The sequence below is a fragment of the Pristis pectinata genome, chromosome 21, assembly GCF_009764475.1.
Source record: "Pristis pectinata isolate sPriPec2 chromosome 21, sPriPec2.1.pri, whole genome shotgun sequence".
NCBI classification, from domain to species: domain Eukaryota; kingdom Metazoa; phylum Chordata; class Chondrichthyes; order Rhinopristiformes; family Pristidae; genus Pristis; species Pristis pectinata.
In genome coordinates, this window is record NC_067425.1 from 26,735,243 (window position 1) to 26,749,487 (window position 14,245).

The following is a 14,245-nucleotide window of genomic DNA, read 5'->3' on the forward strand; positions in this document are numbered from 1 at the left end:
GTACATTGAGGATAAAGGAATCAACAAGAGAGGAGTGCCAGAATGAAGTAAAAAAAAGACAGTTGTAAAATACATAAATCTTCCCAATGGAAAGTGAGGCTGTACATGTGTGGCTGGAGAAATGTTGCCAAATGTAATAGCTATGAACTGATTTTACAGAGAATGACCAATTAAGTTTGCTTAGAACACAGCAACACTGAAGAAACAAATAGAGTTGAACATTTAGTAACAACAAAAGCACCATGGTAACCAAAGTTTGTTGGAGATGAAAGAGAACCATCAGCACTGGTCAGCCAATGAACCTGTGGGCACTGCAAACACCCAAGCAAACAAGGCTGCACAAAGCAGATTGTGACAGACAGGAAAATACATCAGGCCAGGCTGAAGAGACAGAGGAGTTAACATTAATTGGGATATTAACTTCAATTATATTCAATAAACTTTCAATGAAGAACCTCTGTCTTGATAAACACGACAGAATGAATCAGCTTAATACATTTCATCATCAAACAATCCCAAATAATCAATACCATACATCTTGGGATGTTTATAAATATGTGAAAACATCAAAAACAACATTAACAGGCCTACAAATATGATCACATAACACTCTTTTTACATCATTATGCAAATTATATTCATTTTTGTCCTGGTGAAATACAATTATGCCCAATTTTGGATTATTCAAAAAATTTGACCCAGCATTTCCGGGCCTGAACCATCCTTGAAGTCACAAACAGTGTGAAATCATTTCCCATGTAACACCCCAACCACACCATGTCCTGTACCAATCCTCGACCCTTTCATCCCAATGGCCCCAAGTCCTGAACCTTTGACTCCCTGACCCTACAAGGTGTTACAACTCACTGAAGTCACTCCAGTCTCCAAATTTTTTGTTATCCCAACTCTCTGATCTCCCTCTGATGCCTTTAGGCCCACAATGTTCTGACGACTCACAGCCCTTCAAATGCTCATCACTCCAATGTCTTTGTTGATGTCACTCTGCCTTCCTACTTTTGTATTCAATTCTTCTGGCAATAAATTATAGCATTCTGTTAGCTTCCCCAGCTATTTGCTGTACCTTCACATTGGCCTTTTGCAAACCATGCACTTGCACACCCAGATCCCTCTGCAGTTCAGAGCTTACAACATTTCACTGTTGAAAAAATATGCTTCTTTTTCCATCATTATGCCAACATGGACATTTTTACATTTCCCCTCATTATACTCCATTTATCAGATCTTTTTTCACTCATTTAACTCATCTGTATCTCTTTGCAGGCTTTGTGCCATTAGCTAACTTAGCAACCATAGCTTCAAACTAAGTCATTTTTATGAATTGTAAAAGGGTTGAGGCCCCAGCACTAATCCCTGTGGCACACCACTCATTACATCTTGTCATGCTAAAGATGAGCTCTTGATCTCTCAGTCTACCTCTGTATATGTCTACCTGCACTGCACTTTCTCTGTAACTATAACACTATATTCTGCATATTGCCTTTTGCCCTTTTTATACTATGCCAGTGTGCTTATGTATGGGATGATCTGTCTGGACGGCATGCAAACAAAAGCTTTTCACTGTATCTCAATACATGTGACAACAATAAACCGATTACCAATTATCAACAGAAAAAGACCCATTTGTACTTCTTCTGCTTCCTGTTGGCCAGCCAATTTGCTCACAAGGTCAATACATTACCTCCTACTTCCTGAGCTTTTATTTTCTGCAATAACTTAAAAAAATGCCTTCTGTTAATTGGATACATTATGTTTAGCTGTGCTCTGTGCCATACTCAAAAGGATGAGTTAAATCTATTTGGGTTGATAAAGTTGTATCAATTCAAGATGGTGTCTTGAAGCTTGATATTGATACCAGGAGCTCAGCACTGCCAAAAGCCTTCAGGAGATTTGAAAGAGCAGGGATGAAATTAGAAAGAAAATTTGTAAGCCGAAGTGAGTGTAGGAAAAAATACATTAATATTAAGGAAAACCAAAGTGTTTTATAGATATGTAAAGGGAAACTAAATAATAAAAGGAGACTAAAGGTACATTTTAATTGAAGATATTAACTGTAGAGTGTAGATCCAGAGATCCCTGAGGGAAGCAGGACAGGTCGATGAGGTGCTTAATATGACTTGCCTTTATTAGCTAAGACATGGAATGTGAGAGCAGGGAAGTTGTGTCTGTACTATGTGAAACATTCTTTAGGTCTCAACTCGATTACTGCAAATGGTTCTATTCAAAAGGTGTGATAGCATTAAAGAAAGTGTAGAGAGGATTTATGAAGATCTCACCAGGTCTGCAGAATATCAATTATAAGAAAGATTGTTCAGCTTAGCTTTGCTCAAACACGAATAAAAGAGTTATTTGAGGTGAATAAAATTAGGAGAAGTCTAGACAGGGTGAAGAGCGGGAATCTATTTGCTTGAGGAGATATAGAGGCAAAGTAACTGGTAGAAGCATTGGAGGGAGTTTGAGCAAATTCTTTCCACTCAAAAAATGTTGTGGATTTGTAATTTACTGAGTGAAAGGGTGAAGGAAGCCAGCATCCTCATCACATTTAAAAACATCTGAGTGTTTTACTTTACAGGCTACAGACCAAGCACTGGGAAGTGGGATTTGTTTCACTAGTTCTATTGTTGACACTTGGGCTGAGGGTCCTCTTTCTGTGACATCAATTTCTATGATTCTGTGAAGTGATGCTAAGTTGTCGGTGTTTAGACCTGCAAGGACCATGCAATATCCTCTACAGGAAAAAATAATAAAAGGAAGTCAAAGAAGCATTCCTGGTGTGAAACCTAGTAGAAAGCCATATTTTAAAAAAACATAGGTTACATGTACATTGCATCACAATGTACTAAATTCTTAAATAGTTCCAGCCGATAAAATAATTCCATAAGGTAAAGAAACGTAACTCATTTTTCACACAACTAGGTCCCATAAATATCAATTGGCTCAATAACTGAACAGTCTGTTTCTTTCAAAGAATCACAAGATGATCCAGAACAGAAGGAGGCCATTCACTATTATGCTGGAGGCAGAAGCAAAGTTGCTGGTTTTCCACAGCTTATATTTTTTACCACTTAATATTTACCTAATTCTTTTTTGAATGTTACTGAATCTGTTTCCATAATCATTTCAGACAGTGCAATTCAGATCACAACAACTTATTGTGTAAAAAATGTTTCCTCCATCTTGGGATTTTTGCCAATCACCTTAAATATTTACTTGTTTTACACACGTAATGGCATTGGAAACAGATTCTCCTTATCAAAATTCTATGATGTTGAAGGACCTCTATCAAATTTCTTGTTAAATGTGTCATTTAGAAGGAGAATAATTCCTGCATCCCAGCCTCCCCATAACTAGAAACCTCTTCTCTGAGTAAACTTCCCTCACACTCTCCCCAAAGTCATACGGTCTTTGTGAAAAACTGCTCAGATCTGAGTGCTGGGTGCTCATTTAAAGGTTCATTATAACTTCCTTTCTTTTGTATTTTTGTCCACTACTAATCATATCCTTTTCCAACAACCTTCTTAACTTGTCCTACTACTTTTAAAAGTTAGTGCATTATATCCTTGGAATTCTCGGTTACCACATAGCTTTCATTCAGTTGATATTGACTCTCTTCAATCATCATGTTAAAACATATAATTTCATACATGCTGCATTAACTTTTACCTGCCACTTGTTAGCTCATTTTACTAGATTTCCATATCATCATCAATTCATTTGACATGTTCCTCATTGTTTACTACATTCCCAAATTTTGCATCATCTGTCAATTTTGAAATCCTGTTTTCTAAGTCCAGTAATTTACAACAAAGAAGAAAAGTACTGAACTCTTAAACCCTGGGGTGGTGGTGGTGGTGGGTGGGTGGGGGGGGGGGAGATAATGGGAGAAAGGGTTGGGAAGAGATGGGGGATTATCATTACATGCTCCCACCAGTCATAAAGCAATTACTCCCTGCTTTCTGTCCCTTAGCTAATTATGTATTCACATCACTACTGTCCTTTTAATCACAAGCTTTAATTTTAAGCCTGTTGTGTAGGACTTTATTGAATGCTTTTGAAAGTTTATATAGACACCAATACTCACATTACTCTCATCAATCCTCCCAATTATTTCATCAAAGAAACAAATTAACTTAACAGAGATAACATAGAACATTACAGCACAGTACAGGCCCTTTGGCCCACAATGCTGTGCTGACATTTTATCCTGCTCTAAGATCTATCTAACCCTTCCCTCCCACATAGCCCCCTATTTTTCTATCATTCATGTGTCTATCTATGAGTCTTTTAAACGTCCGTAATGTATCTGCCCCCACAACCTCTGCAGGCAGTGCGCTCCACGCACCCACCGTTCTCTGTGTAAAAAACTTACCCCTGACATCCCCCTTATACCTTCCTCCAATCACCTTAAAATTATGTCCCCTCATGTTAGCCATTGTCGCACTGGGAAAAAATCTCTGACTGTCCACTCAATCTATGCCTCTTATCATCTTGTACGCCTCTATCAAGTCACCTCTCATGCTCCTCCTCTCCAAAGAGAAAAGCCCTAGCTTGCTCAACCTATCCTCAAAGACATGTTCTCCAATCCAGGCAACATTCTGGTAAATCTCCTCTGCACCTTACTAAAGCTTCCACATCCTTCCTATAATAAGGCCACCAGAACTGAACATAATACTCCAAGTGTGGTTCGACCAGAGTTCTATAGAACTGCAACTTCACCTCACGGCTCTTGAACTCAATACCCAGACTAATGAAGGCCAACACTCCATACGCCTTCTTAACAACCGTATCGACCTGTGCAGCAACCTTGAGGGATCTATGGACTTGGACCCCAAGATCCCTCTGTTCCTCCACACTGTTAAGAACTCTGTCATTAACCTTGTATTCTGCCTTCAAATTTGATCTCCCGAAGTGTATCACTTCACACTTATCTGGGTTGAACGCCATCTGCCACTTCTCAGCCCAGCTCTGCATTCTATCAATATCCTGTTGTAATCTACAGCAACCTTCTACACTATCCACAACACCACCAACCTTTGTATCATCAGCAAACTTACTAACCCACACTTCCACATCCTCATCCAAGTCAATTATAAAAATCACAAAGAGCAGGGGTCCCAGAACAGATCCCTGTGGAACACCACCGGTCACCGACATCCAGGCAGAATATGCTCCATCTACCACCACCCTCTGTCTTCTATGGGTGAGCCAATTCTGAATCCACACAGCCAAGTTTCCCTGGATCCTATGCCTCCTGACTTTCTGAATAAGCCTTCCTTGAGGAACCTTATCAAATGCCTTACTGAAATCCATGTACACTTAGTAACTACAATTTACTGTCAGTAATTCAGCAATCTTGGTTTTCTTCTCAAACTTATACAAAAGTCAATTAATTCAATTTGTATCAGGTTAGTCTCCAAAATGTGCCAATACCAATGTTAGGGTACCCAGTCTGTGCCTTCCTGGTTTAGCACTCTCCTTTAAACAGCCTGGTAGCATATGTGGCAGTTCTGCCTATTCTTTCAGCTCACTAATCCCCTCTCAGCCATGCCAGAGACCCAACTAAATGGTCATGAAATTACCGAATGTTCCAATTCAAATCAGCCACAGTAAGTGCACTCAATGCAGAAATTGCAAAATTTAGCTCCATTACTAAATTAATTAACCTCTCCAGGAACCGGAACCCTTATTCATTCATCAAAAAATATATATCATTGCAGATACATTTTAAATAGTGCAAATTAGTGAGAGTTTTTGGAGCAGTTAAATGTCATAGTCAAGTTTATTGTCATATGCACAAGTACATGAATGCACAGGTGCAATGAAAAAGTTACTTGCAGCACTTACATTACAGGCACATAGCAAAAGATAAGGAGCATTCACAAGGAAAACATAAATTAAACATAAATTATACACAATTTTTACGAGAAAGAACAACATTAAAGTTTAGTGACAGGTGCATGATTCAAGCAAGGTGTTAGCTGGATCATTGTAGCTCATGCACCTGTCTGAGGTCAGTGCCTGCAAGGAATCAAATTTGACTGGAGAGTGATGATAGATATAAGCTGCGTGCTGTAGTCAGAGCAGCAGTCACAGAGTCATGCCTGGACACCGCTGCTTCTCAGTCTGCCTCTAATTTTTTTTCACTGCTGGTTCATTCTAATCAGATGCTCCAAATTTTAGAAATGTTTTCCAGTATGCTGCCTACTCCTGATATGTACTGCATTCTCTTCTCAAAAAGAAGCAATTTCATTTCTTTCTCATTGGGAGGAGCAGAAGTAGTGTATGGGTTGGGTCTGCAAATATTCTGGTCATAAATGAACTAGTTCTGTTTTTTGATCTGTACACTATTTTTAAGTGCTGTTATTTGCTGAATCTCGCTGCTACATAGTATTATCCTGCTTGTAGTTAATTGCTAGTTTTTGCTGATATGCACTAGTCTGACAATGTGGCAATTTCTGTCTTCAGAAAGAGATAAAAGGAAAATGGTGCTGTCTCAGGTGTTTGCTCAGAAATAAGTTTATAATAAAAGGGCAAGTGAAAATCTTCAATATGCCTTCCCAATCATGGTGTAAAATGGCACAGACTTTCATTAAGCTGGCTTTGCCTTTACTACGTGGATAAGGGTCTGACGCTGAAGCATCGAAATCCAAATGTACGTACTGATTAAAGCACGCAAAATAATTAACTGGCTTTAAAATATAAAACAAAACTGGGAGACTCACATTCCACATTTTAAAAATGAAAACTGCCATAACAATCAGCGTCATTTTTTTTCTTTATGCAACATTTATACTATAGGATTAATGCTTACATTAATCAGTTTTGTGTGCTTAACGAGTCTTGGACAGCATCTTGAGTATTAGCAACAAATAAAGTCTGAAAAGAAAGAAGGTAGCTTTCTGAACTCCATATCCCTACACAGAGGGATCCAATACTGAAGCACAACAAAGCAGTGCCATTGCATTATTAATCCCATTCTGTTTCTAAAATTAGTTTATACCAATGAAAATCACAATTTTTCTTTCACATTTATTGTTTGGAATCTTGGCATTGCTGACAAGGCCAGGATTTATTGCCTATCCCTAAATATCTTTAGAAAAGTAATGGTGAGCCTCCTTCTTGAACTTTCTGATGTATTTCCACACTGCTGTTGGGGAGGGAGTTCCAGAACTTAGACCCAATGATGATGAAGGAACAGAAATATATTTTCAGTGTTCTTGCCATGAAACTTTACAGGGCAGTATGGTGCACTGGGTGTGGGAGAGGGGCATGCCGGTAGAAGACCTTGACTTGCATAAGTTGAGCGTAAGGACCATCCACTTGTTTGCTTTAGTGAAACTGTCATTGATGGCTTGGAACTCGGCCTCCCTGCATGCACAAATGCAAGCAATGCTTGCATACTGCGGCTCAACTTCTGAGGTTTAGGTAACCTTGTTTCTAGACTAACAAAGGACTGCAGATGCTGGAGTCTAGATGAAAAACACAATGATGCTGGAGGAACTCAGCAGGTCAGGCAGCATCCGTGGAGAGAAGCAGGCGGTCAACATTTTGGGTCAGGACCCTTCTTCAGGACTGAAGATAGGAAAAGGGGAAGCCCAATATATAGGAGGGTAAAGCAGAGCAGTGATAGGTGGACAAAAGAGGGGAGGCGGAGTGGTCACAGGGTGGTGATAGGTAGATGCAGGTAAGAGAAAGTGATAGGCATGTGCAGGGGAGGAGGGGAGAGCAGATCCACCAGGGGATGGGCCAAAGGTAAGGAGAGAGAGGAAAAAAAGGCTAGGAAAGGGAAGAAGAGAAAGAAGAAGCATGGTGGGGGGGGGGGGGGTTACTTAAAGTGGGAAAATTCAATATTCATGTCATTAGGCTGCAAGGTTCCAAGATAGAAAATGAGGTGCTGTTCCTCTAGTTTATGCTTGGAATTCTCCTGGCAGTGGAGGAGGCTAAGGATTGTCATATCAGTGATAGTGGTGATAGTGTGGAAGGGGGAGTTGAAGTTTCTGGAGTGTAGTCTCCGTACGTAAAACAGCTTCCCTTTAGTTCTGAAGAATAGTTCCACTCCCATGGAAAGATCAAGAAAGTTGTTAGGACAATTGTGCAGCATTGTTTGCACCAGTCTTCACTGGTAGTCAGTTTCTAGACCTATTGGTTAAAATCATGGTTTGCATTCATTGTAGAACAAGCATAAGATAGAAATGAATTTCTGTGGGCAGCTGCATTTGAAGAGGGAAGCTCCAAAATAATAGAATAAAATGCTGGGGTGAGGTCAATAAAGGGTATGTATAGTGGCTGGTACCCCCTGCACTTTTCTTGGAGTTGTTTTGTGGTGAAAAGTATGTCCTTATGCCTCTGGATGAAGGGAATCTGCATTTAGAGCTGGGGAGCAACTCTTTATCCATTGGAAATGGTTGAGGAGGACTGTAACAAAGATTTTCCTTATGGCTGACATACCTGTCTCCTTTCTTGAAGGAGATCATGATGTCAGCATCTCTAAGGTCCTCTGTGGATCACATTCCAAATCTCAGAAGCCACCTCTTAGCGAAGGCAGATATTGATGATGAAACTCACCACTGCGTTCAGTACATCAGCATAGCTTCTGCCTGATTGAAGAAAAGGGTAATTGAAGATCAAGATCTTAAACCTAGCACAAAACTCATGGACATAGTTTGACTTCCTTGTGCTCTATGACTCTGATGCAACATCCTCATTATTTAATTAGCCCAAGTAGAAGCACTTGAACTGATGTGTGGTAGAGAAGAAAACAATGGCAAAAACTCATGGTCTGCAGTACAGAAGTGATCCCTACCTTCCTATATGCTTCAGAGGCCAGGACGTCAGACACCCCATGACAGTGGAAAAATACCACCAATGCTGTTCCCACAAAAACCTCCAAATTCACCAGAATGATCAAACCCATGTCAGCATTCTCCTGCAGGCTAACATCCCAGCATTGAGGCCCTAGTTACTCTCAACCATTTTGTTGGGTTGGCCATATTGTTCACATGCCCAACATCAGACTCCTGAAACAGACACTCCACTCTTCCATCTGCCATTCACCTCTCCCCTTATGGTTCCCATTATCACCTCCTTTACTTATCAGATCCCAGCACTGGTAGACTTTGTGTTCCTGCTTATCTCCCTCCTGCAGCTGTGTCCAACCTTCAGCCTCTCCTACCCCACCCCTTGCTCCATTTATCATCCACCCGCTACTGTCTCCCATCTCCACAACCCCTTCCCTCCCCTATCTGGCGCGACCTGTCCATCATCTGTCACCCCTCCCGAGTCCACCAATCACCCCAGGCTCCTTTATCATCACTCCCTCTTTCCTCTTTATACTGGCCACCCCCCCCCCCCCCACCAACCTCCACTCTCAGTCCTGATGAAGGGTTTTGACCCAAAATGTCAACAATTCCTTTCCTCCCACAGATGCTGCTTGACCTGCTGAGTTCCTCCAGCAGATAGTTTGTTTCTCCATATTCCAGCATCTGTAGTCTTTTGTGTCTCTACCCTACTCTGAGCTCTATTATGAGGGAGATTAGTAGGCAGACAGATGAAAAGATTCAAGGATGTGGTCAAAGCTTCCTTGAAGAAATGTAACATCTCCAGCTAAGAATGTCTGGCCCATGACTGCTTAAAGTGAAGAAGGAGCACTTGGGATGGCATTGAAAACATCAAAGCCATGCATCAGGAGCTCACAGAGGTCCCGCATATGTGGCAAAAGGAGCAGACCACCTTACAAACCACCCACCTGTCCATCCAATTAGCTACCACCTGCCCCATCTCTGAGAGAGACTGGTTCCCACACTGGACTCATTGGCCACCTCAGAACCCACAAAACCACAACAAGTCATCCTCAATCCTGAGGGATTGCCCAAGAAGAAGAATCCCATGATCTCAATCGTTTCTTGATATCATGTAAAGTGAATCAAATTGATTGAAGACTGGTTTCCGCGATAGCAGCGCTCTTTGGACTTCTGACAATATGTTTCAGCCTTGTCCTTAACACTCACATGTATTACTTCTGTACATTGTTATTTCAAATCTCTAGCAGAATCCTTGCTATAATAGCAAAACTCCCATGCTGTACATATCAGACATCCCCTCACTGACCAGGAATGAGGCATCTAACATGTAAAAATACTACTACCCCACATTTCTGCTGCTGTGATTCAGAGCCATTAAGGTTGGATGGGAACAGAGAACCACTTTTTGAATGCCAAAAGCAATAAGGTACTGGGAAGAGAAGGTTAGAACAAACAGGTGCCAAACCAAATGTTTGCCAGTTTGCACTCAAGAACAGGTGAAATTGATAGAAAACAGCCTTTGTTCACAACCAGGTCCCAGCAGAAAGTTTGGAACCATAGAGGAAACATTTAAGCTACATCTGTCAAAACTTGGCAATATTTACAATATCCATAATAAGCTTATTTGAATCCATTTAAACAATCATCCTAGGCTTCAGTTTCAAATCACACATTAAAAGTAGATTCCCAGACAGTGAGTATTATTTTTTTTACACTATGCCCTGCTGTTTGACACTTCTGTTCAATCACAAGTGCCTTTGGGTCAAGGAACACCCTATGGATGGACAACATTCTGTTCCTTGTATTCTTCTGTTAAACTTCCTTCATGCTCATGGCATGAGATAAATTGTTGTTTTAGATCTACTCTTTACTTTTTGCCTGTGATGAGAACTTCTAAACTAGAGAAATGGGACACTGAGAGAAGCAGTTGGGGATGTTTGAAGACACAGAACAGTGTTTTGAAGAGAGAGAGAAAAAGTGTGAGCAGAACTTTGGGAGAAATATGTTTGAATAAAAATCCAAGGCCAAGAAACTGAGCTGAGTAGCTTTATCTTTCCTTGGTATTGACGGTGACAATTTGTGTATATTTTCTATTGAGAATTATGATGCACATTTGTAGTACTACTTATGCTTCTCAGTAAAGTGAATAGTATAGCTGGCCACATGCCATATACACATGTTAAAAATATGTAGAAGAGCAATTTGGTGACCTCAGTTATTGTGTAACATTGTTTTGACAACTGCCCTGCCAAATGGCTGCATTCAGATTAATGCACTTGTGTGAACCATGCATGACAAACCTGGTAAAGAGAATCAAGGAAAGTTAGGAACAGAAGGAGGCCATTTAGCCCCTTTAGTCTGTTCTATCAATGAGACCGTGACTGATGTGTGATCTACATTGGAAATCAGGAGTGATTTCCTTACACAAGTGGTAAGAATGTGTGTGACACGCTGCCAGAAAGGTTAGTTCAGGCTTATGCCATGTGTTGTGACTGTGAATGAGCCACTGGGGACTGAAGGTGGTAGATGTAAAAGGCCTTTATTCATCATGATACACAGGCATTCTGAAGGAGACCATGTGGAAGACTCTTCTGAGAGTAATACAGTATAATCTCTCCAAACTCAAAGTACATTGAGCTTTTTTATAGTCTTAATAACAAAGATAACAGCAGGTGATTTAATACAATTTTAACAACTACAATAACATCATTTACTTCAATATTTTGAGTCTGACAAAAGGTTCCATTGAATTACATACTTACAATTGAAGCACGCTGTAACAAGACAAAACGCCACTGGATTTTCAAACATCTTTGTTGAGACAAAGTAATTCACATGGATGAGTTAAAAGCTTCTGCAGGCAGAGAATACAGACACCCAAAATTAGCATTGTGAGGGCTGACTCTCTGGGTACACAAATATCCCAGTTATTGATAGACAACAAATATGCCTACAACCATGTTTGATGTGCAAAGTGACGAAATAAGTCTCGTCTGGAACGTTTCTTAACCTCTATCACAATGATACAAAGTAACTTAGCTGAAGGTGTCTGATGCCTGATTTGATGTAGGCCAATTAACATACCCCTATTGGCTTACATTTGGCTGATACGTATGAAAATGTTTCATGGTCACGTCAGTTTGCAAACCATACTTCTCGAGCGGCCTCCTGCTGTGGGCCAGTAACCCGTGCTCTGTACACAGTACAGTCATGATCAATGAGATGTTTGTTTAAACGACTGTCCTTTTGGTTTCAAAACTGATTACTGCTTGTAGTTTACATCTGAACAAATTTTTTTTAAAGACTGGTTCAAGACAAGTCAAGTCGAGTTTATTGTCGTATTCACAAGTGTTGTGAAGTATGGTTACAATGAAAAAATTGCTTGCAGCAGCATCGCAGGCACATTGATTCAGACAACACACAGAACATACAGTAAATTATGCATAAATTATACAAGACAGTGGAGAAAACAACTGTGCAAAACAAGACATTAGTGCAAAAAAAACCAATCAGAGACAAGTCCATGTTAATGCAAGAGGTGGTCTGTAGTGCTATGTTGCTGAGGTAGCATTAGGGTTGTGCAGGTTGGTTCAGGAACTTGATGGTTGTAGGAAAGTAGCTGTTCCGAAACCTGGAGGTGTGGGACTGCAGGCTTCTGTACCTCCTGTCCAATGGTAGTAGTGAAAAGAGGACATGACCTAGATAGTGAGGATCCTTCACGACAGATGCTTGTTTGTATTAATTTCTGCTATCTACATAATTCCTGTCCTACATCTAACAATTCCTAACACCATGCATGTTTTTAATTAGATGAACAAATGAGAAAGGAAGGGAAATGAAATGTTGATAGGGTTACATGGTGGACAGAAGCTCATGGGAACATTACTGATAGCATGGATATAGTTCTGTAGACTCTGTAGTTCTGTGCAATTATACATCTTAATTTTTTTAAAAACCATATTAAACCATTAGAATATTTGCATCTGGAAAATTTTACACCATTTTGGTCACATTAATATGGCCATTTTGCATAAGTTAGTGGAATGGCAGCATGGAATGGGATCATGACACATCCAAGGTCCATCAATTTTGCTCTGCATAGGATATTGAACTCCAAGGTTAATGCCACCATCTCATTACAGAACTCTGGATAGGAGTTTTAAGGGATTCTTGGACTATATCAGGAATCCTTCCAAAAACATTTATACTAAGCATAACAGAACCAACAGCTGGTGGGAACAGGGATAATTTTCATTCTGGCCATATGATGGTCATGTAATTACAGCAGAAATTTAGGGTCCTTTCATGATGTTAAGGTAGTAAAAAATAATGCTTCCAGTCTTACAAATATAGAATATAAAGAACAAAAGTTTTAATAGACCATATAACACCTGCTCCATCATTCAACCAGACCAAGGCTTAACCTGTGTCTGGTCAATTTATCCATCCTGCTCCCCCCCCCCCACCCCCCCCCCCCCCCCCCAATCTGTATTGTTAATGTTAATTCTCTTAGTATCTGAGTTTATTGATCTACTTAGTGTGAGCATCCACAGCTCTCTGATGTAGAGAATTCAAGAGATTTTCAACCCTCCGAGTAAAGAAATTTTTCCTCATCTCTATCCTAAATGCTGACCCCCATATCCTGAGACCATGTCTCTGAGCCCTGGATACTCCAGACTAAGGAGACAACCTCTAAGTATTTATCCTCTCAAATAATCTTCTTGAGATAATCTTCTCACCTCCAGTGAGATTAAGCCAACCTTACTCAATAGCTCTGTGTAGGGGATCCCCTCATCTCAGGTCTCAATCTCATTCCTCTCCACTGTACTAACTCCAAGGCATGTATATCTTCCCTTAGGTATGGAGACCAAAACTGTACAATGACCCCCAGGACTCACCAAAGATTTCCTTACCCATGCACTCGTTACCCCTTGCAATAAAAACCAACATTTACTTTCCTGTTCACTTTCTGTACCTATATGTTTGCTTTCACCACATTATGAATCAGGACACCCTCCACATATCAACATTTGCTAGTTTTTCCACAGATTAAAAATATTCTTTTTCTATTGTAGAAGTGTAGAACAGATTTCCCCTATTATGTTCCATCCTGCCTTCTTCCCTGCAAACTCTTTGCATCCGTTTCATAGCTCACATTTCCATTTCACTTTTTAACAGCTCACTTTCTCATCTGGACCAACCGACTTGTATCTTCTCACTGGGCAGTGGCATTGGGCAGAGGTTAAATTATTAACTGTTTGCCCACCACTATTCTGCAGCAGTTGATGTGGGCACCTGGTTCAATGATTGGATTTAAGATGGAATCATGGAGAGGCAAAAGTATCAGGAGAAATTTCATCATGCTATGCTTCAGAGAACAGAGTGTCTTTGACATTGGCATTATTTGGCAAGTTATTTTTATATCT